The sequence below is a fragment of the Capsicum annuum genome, chromosome 7 (genome assembly GCF_002878395.1).
Source record: "Capsicum annuum cultivar UCD-10X-F1 chromosome 7, UCD10Xv1.1, whole genome shotgun sequence".
Taxonomy (NCBI): Eukaryota; Viridiplantae; Streptophyta; class Magnoliopsida; order Solanales; family Solanaceae; genus Capsicum; species Capsicum annuum.
In genome coordinates this window covers 135064335-135071877 of record NC_061117.1, presented here as the reverse complement: position 1 = coordinate 135071877, position 7543 = coordinate 135064335, and positions in this window count along the sequence as shown.

Below are 7543 nucleotides of genomic sequence, written 5' to 3'. Positions count from 1 at the left end.
TAGAGGTGCAGCCATTGGAATAGTCCTCTTTCTTTTGCACCTGAGCAAAGGCTCCTCGTCTTCATAATTAGAGTGCTTGTTGATAAGTTGTCGAGGTACACTCTCTTTAGCTGCTTCCTAATATCGACACTTAGTTGATAAATCTTTAAGTACCTAGACTTGTGAGTGAGAAAAGGATGAGATGAGAGAGGAAGAAGATTTCTTGACTTAAATCTCAAGATTGAACAAGAAAAGTTATAAGATTTTACCTTAGAAGGAATTAAGTTTGAAAAAGGAAGGGAAATAATTCTTTAAGGAAAGAAAACTAAAACTAGAAGTAAACTATCTAATATACGCAGGAATGTGAATAGCTGTTGCTGGGTTGGGTTAGCCCAAAAATTTGAAGCTGGAGCTGACTCATTTGATGGCATTTTTGACGGCCCATCAAAAATCGAACAGAGCTTTAAAATTCCTGTCAGCCTTTACAGAAGGATTTTTTAGTTTGATTGTCTTGATGTCATTTCTCATGGCTTGTAATGCTTGTGACAGCCCATCAAAATTAGCGTCGACTTTCTCAGGATGACTGCAACCAGTTCAACTCCTTTGTACACTCTTAGCTACAAAAATTAAAAACCTAGTGCAGTAAAATTAAAACATTGGGTTGCCTCCTAAACAGCGCATGATTTAATGTCGTGGCACGACAAGGTTATCTTGGCCACTCAATCTTCGTCAAGATACCGCATCACTACCTTATTACCATATTCCTAGAATACATCGACAACTAAAGAGATATTTATTTCTTCCAACTGCTTCATAGGAGGATGCATTTTCAATCTGGCCTATCTTTTTCCAAACCTGAACTTTAGCTCATTGAGATCCATATTAACCAATACTCATCCCGTGGCTAGTAGTGGTATACCCAAGATGACGGGTACCTCAAAATCAACCTCACAATCCAATATCATAAAATATGTCGGTAGATTAAAGCCATCTGCCTTTACCGGCACATCATGCAATATACCAACTGGTAGTTTCATCGATCTGTCTGCCATCACAAGATGCATCATTGTGGTAAATTTTCCATGATCAGGCTTTTTCTGCACTAAGGATTATGAAGAAACAACACTATAGTGGTGGATTTTGTGCACCGGCTCACAGCTTACCTTCTGTTTCTTTGTCAACAATTCCTTAATAAATTTAGCATAGTTTGGCATTTGCTCAAGTACCTCCATCAATGGCACATTCACTGGCAGTTGTTTCATTATTGCCATGAACTTGCTAAATTTTTCGTTATCTGCTTTCTTCTTCAATCTTTGAGGAAGCGGAGGTGGTGGTCTTGGCATTTCTTCTAATACCACTTCCCCTTTCTCTTCGACTTTTTTTTCCAAAATATCAACTAACCCATCCCGTTTCTTGGACTCTACTAGATTTCTTCCTTCTGGTTCATCAATATATACCTCATTTTCCACAGCTTTTCCCATAAAAGGGCCAGGTAAAATCTTACCACTCCAGGTGGTAATCGCTAAAAAAAAGCCATTAGTCCGCGGGTTCTAAACCGTATCACTAGGTAAAATTCCAGCTTTTCTCTGGTTCAATGTAGCCAAAAGTTGGCTTATCTGTTGTTCAAATTGCTTAATAGAAGCAGAGTGTGAGCTAACCAACTAACTGAGGGTAGAATATTTGCTTTTCATATTAGTTACCCCCAAGTTGGTTACTTCAACTCCCTTCAATAGCTTTTCCATCATGTCCTCCATGGTCAAGTTGCCAAAACTAGTAATTGTAGTATCCCGACTTCCAGGAGGAACATACAAACCACTCATGTCATTATTGTTTCGCCAATGTCCCTGCTCCCAATCTTTACAATCAGGCTTGTCATAGAAAGTCCGACTTTGGTTCCTTTGACTATTGCCTCAGAAACCCCCCTGATTACTCATATAGTTTGCCTTCACATCTACACCTGTAGAAGTAGTACCTTGAGATTCCATAACTTTTACCATTTCAGTCTTGCCGAATAGAAAGTTCTTGGCCAGCAAGTCCATCTGCGTCTTTAAATGAGCCATGTCTTTATCTTGCTCCTATCCCTTCTACATTGCTTCGTCGTAATACTACTAGAAATAGTCAGGCTAGTCATCACAAAGTTCCTAGTGTTCCAAGCTCGACTCTACTTAGTCATTCTATTCAGCATGTCAGCAGCATCTAGAAAAGAGAGGTCAATAAATGAACCACCTGTAGCATTGTCAACAATAGGACTTGTCACAGAGTTGAAGCCTCTATATAAAGTCTCCATCAAGTGCAAGTCTATCAGATTGTGGTTCAGACATTGTGCAAGCTTCTTCTTAAATCTTTCCCATGTCTCATGCAGTGCTTCAGCCGGAAGCTGTCTAAAGTTACTAGTTTTATCCCTCAATTGTACTCTTCTTGAGGGTGGAAAAAACCGTTCTAGGAACGCATCTTTCAGCTGTCTCTAGTTGATTATAGAATTGGGCTCTAACTTATTCAACCACATTGTTGCCTCTCCAAATAGAGACAAAGAAAATAATCTCAACCTGATCGCATTTTGGCTTCCTCTAGGATTGTCAAAAGATTTGCAGATAGTGATGAAGTTCACCAAGTTCATGTTTGGATCATCTCTGAGTAAGCCTCCAAATAACCCCTTCAGATTCAAGTGTTGGATCATCGTACTTGTTATGCTGAATTTTTCTCTTGGTGCCAACGGTGGAGGAATGATAGTACCTATTGCACCATCTCCGTCCATTCTTTCATCATCTTCATCAGCCTTATATTACATAGGCTATTGCCCATATCTCCCTCGACCTGGACAATTTTTGTTGATGTCTCGCTGCACTGGTGCAGCAACTTGCTTAGCTCACTTTGGTTTTTGAGGATTCAACTGTTTTTCATCACCAAAGTCTTCATCATCATGGTTCTGGTGACGTGATTGTTGACCCAAATTTTGCACGTTCACCTGATCCATGGCCATAGTAGCTAGTCTTTCTGCTTTCTATTGTTCAGCCATTCTACCTATCAGTTGAGGTTCTAGATTGATTGGTAATAGTGGTTCTCTAAAACTTTTTGTATTTGGCATAAACAACACAGTACCTGCAATAAACAAAAACAATAAATAAACGTAAATTAAGGAAACTTAACTATCGGTAATTTTTTACGCACAGACTTTTAGTCTACAACCGCATTCTCCGGCAATGGTGCCATTTTTGATAACGCTCAAATTACACACTTGAATGGGTGTAAGTGATCATTGTTAATAAAAAACCCAACTAGGTTTGGGTCGAATCACACAGGGAATAGGATTTGAACTTTGATTTGTTTACGAAAGACTTTACTGGTAGTTTACTGTTTTTGAAAGTTGTGGCTTTAAGTTCACAGTATTTTAAATATCACTTTCAATACTTCAGCATTTGTAATCAATATAAATGGGAAACTAAAGCAATGTTCACCAAGGGTTTTAAGAATTGACAGATACTAGGTAATACTAGAGATTCTCAGAATGAGTATAACAGCAGAATATCCCTAACGATTATACTATCTAACTTATTTCTCAACCTCACCAGACAATTTATTATCTAATTCTCTCAAACTTAGATAACTTATCTATTTCCAATAGGATGTTATCTCAGGTAGATTAATCTAGTTACGACATTAATCATTAAATAGAATGTTGGTAGCTTCCAAGTCTTTGTTGATAATTCATGTCCCCTAGTCTATTTCTCCGTTAGAAAAAAATAAAACTAAAGGTATAATCTAATGTTTGCAAACACTAGATTTCATTTCAAACAACAAAATTTCAAGATGTTCTACTACTCTTTGTATTCTTTAATCACCTAGTATCATATCAAACCCTAATCAATAGATCCCGCAAGCCCGGCTAATAGAATTAGCCGCTCATGATTTGATGAACGAACTCCCAAGTTGAATTCATAATGATAAGGATAACTTACTATTAGATGGAAAACAACAAGTAGTTTCTTTGATTTAATCACCAGGTAGAAACCCAAAAATAGTTGATAAAAACAAGACAAATAATTGATGTAAGAGAGCAATGTGACGTTCCTCTCTTCCCTAGGTTAATGTCTGATAGCTAACAATGAATCCCCTTCTATAAAACCACAAAACAAGTCTTTAAATAGTAAATCCTAAATAAGGAAATAAAATGAAAGTTTCATTTTTCTCTTTGGTTTAGATGATGATGTTTTTCACGGCGTGTCAAATTCCTGACGACCTGTACGAGATGTCGTCAAAGGTTCCAGTGAATTTTTATCTTCTGCCTCTTCAAAAGGCAATCCTAACAGCTTGTCAAAATCCGGATGGCATATGAAAACTGTCATCAAATCTTCACTGGAAATCAGCATTCTCTGTCTCTAGTTGGTGGTGATTTTGATGCCATGTCCCATATTTGACAACCCTTCTATATTACCATCATATTTCCTCTCAACTCTTCAGGTTCTATCTAAGCTTGACAAAAACTTTGATGGCCTGTCCTATGTATGACAATGCTTCAGAATTAGCGTCAGCTACCTTCAGCTTATTTGTATCAGATGTCATCCAATTTATTCTTCTTTCCTTTGGTTTTCTCCCCGATCACATATGTCTATATTAACACACTAAAAGTAATCAAAAACAATGAAATTTTCTTAAGACTTCATAATTATTCAGAGTTAAAAGCTTCAAGTGTGTTTGAATCGGCTAACAAATCATTTCCCCTAGGCATTCCAAACAATTTGAAATTCTTCTGTTTTAATAATTCCTTCAGGCTTCTTGACAATACCTTTGCTGCTATAATAAACAAAGTGGGAAATAAGGGACCCCCTTGATTCAATACCCTAGAAGATTTAAAGAAACCTTTAGGATGTCTATAAATTAATAGTGAATACAAATTATTTTCCAATAGTCTGAACACAATATCAATCAACTGTTCACAAAACCTATCCTCCTGAGTACCTTTGTCAAAAAAAGCCATTCCACTCTATTATAAGCTTTCATCATGTCCAGTTTCATAATCATATTTTGTGGTGTCCCTCTTTCCCTGATCTTAGCAACTATTTCTTGCACAATCAAAATATTTTTAGCTATACTTCTTCCATGAACAAATCCAACTTGCTTCTCTAATACTATTTCAGGCAAAATACACTTAAGTCGTTCATGAATAATTCTTTAAAAGATCTTATTCACAAAATTACTAAGTGATATAGGTCTTAAATCAGAAAAGGTGGTAACATTAAACTTCTTTGGCAGCAGCACTACATTAGTATGTGTAATGAACCTTGGCAATTCATACCCACTAAAAAGGCTATCACTATTCTATGAAGATCATTGCTATTATTTCCCATGCTTCCTCACAAAAAGCACTAGTTGTACCATTAGAACCTCCAACACTATTATATTTAACCCTATCGCAGTAAATTTTTGTTGGAACCTTTATAATATCATTATTCATCTCTTCTGTAGCAACAGTATTTAAAGAATCCAACATATCAAAATTATGACAATCTTTCTATTTATGAAACTGATTCTTTCAAAACATTACTGCAGCTTTAGCAATTTCTTCTTTGTTATCTAGCAATTCCCCTTCCTCATTCTATATTCTGTTGATGTTTAATCTTGATCTTCTACCCTTCACAATGGCATGAAAGAATTTAGTATTGTTCTCACCCTCTTTGAACCACTGAAAACAAGCTTCTTGCTTCCAGTATTCTATTTTTTCAATTGCATAGTTAATTCTACCTGAATCTTGAATAAATAAGCTCTATTCTCTCCTGATGGATTATCTTCAAACTGTTTCTCCTTAATCTTGATAACTTCCTCCAGAGTAGCTATCTCTTGGAAAATATTGCCAAAAGGTTGCTTACTCCATATAGTCAATGCAACTTTGGTTCTCTTGAGTTTTTGATGAAAGACCATGAATGGATTACCATTAGCTACCTCTTTCCGATCTGCTGAATAACTTCCTTGCAATATTTATCCTTAAGCCAGAAATTTAGAAACGTAAATGGTTTTATTATCTGCTCCTGAAAAGTATTTTAGTAAAGTAGCATGGGAGCATGATCAGAACCACTTTTAGGTAAGTTTTCTATATTCAATATTGGAAAGATATCTTGAATTTTATCATTCACCAATACTGTATCCAATTTTTTAAAATTTCATTCATCTTTAACTCTTTCATTCCCTCATCTGAACTTGCTTCACTTAAATTGAACTTTTTGTAAATTATAGTTACTTATGTAGTTGTTAAAGTCTGCTGTTTCCTCAAAAGTAATTGGTAAGACACCAAGTTTCTCATCAGCATGTCTAATCACATTAAAATCACCTCCTATAATCAATGGCTCATTGATATTATCACTCATATTTTCCAGTGAATTCCACAATAAAGTTCTTTCCAATTGATTACATTTTGTATAGAGTAAAGTGACAAGCATTACCACTCCTTCCTACTGATTTTGTAACCATAGTGTAAGTTGCTACTCCTCATAACTAATTATGTTCACCTCCAAGTTTATCAAAAAGAAATCCCATATCTTTCCTGACACATTTACTGCAGCATATTCCATTCCCAGTCTTCTTTTAAACTCCTCAATACTCTTCCTCTCATAAAAAGGTTCCATTAGACCAATGAAATCAAAGTGAAACCTTTTATGCATTGTTATTAATCTAGTAAAATCCTTTTAAGTGTTAATAGCCCTTATGTTCCAGATTAAGACATTCATTTAGAAACTAAATCTGCTGTTTGACTCCTTGTTTGCATTGTACTGTTACTAGATTCCTTGTTTTTCTTATTCTTTCTACTATGCTTCTTTCTCAGTTACTTAGCTTGACTTGGAGATAAGTCCCCTTCCTGTATTACATTTTCCAAATTATCAACTAAATCCTCCTTATCTAAATCATATCGTTGGTATTGACTGATTCCATCATGTTACTGACTTCCATAGAGATTGGCATAATATTCTCTAGAATAAGCTCTTGACAGTTATGTTGCTGCACAATCACCATTTCTCTTTATTCAAATGGACCCCCTCCTTATTTATCTTACATAGATTCAGACTCAGCACCTGGTATTTGTATCTCGATCTGATCCATCCTTTTGTTTTCTATTTGTTATTGTTGTTAATCCTGATAATCTACTACTTTCTCATTTATTGTTGCATCATCCGCTTTCCCAAAAGTTTTATTAACCTAATCTTTGGTGTTTTCCTTCTTCTTTGCAGAATCTATTTCCTTTATAGTGGTATCCTCTACTTATTCTGGCACTTTGCCTTATGGCTTCAATGCATAAAAAGCATTTGATGTTTGTATAGCCTCTTCTGACTCATTCAGTTCTCCTAAAATGTGACCAAATTTATCCTTTCTATATCTGTTCTTCCTTAGTTTCCAAGGATTGGTTTCCCTCTCAAGATGTATACTCATTCCATCATTCTAAATTTGTTGCACACCATCTCCATTGCTCTATTGATTACCATTTTTTGCTTGCTTCTTATCGAAAAGTTCTGGATGAATATCCCAATAAGTTTCTTCATCATGTCCTTGTAGACCATATTCTTTACAGTACTTTGGT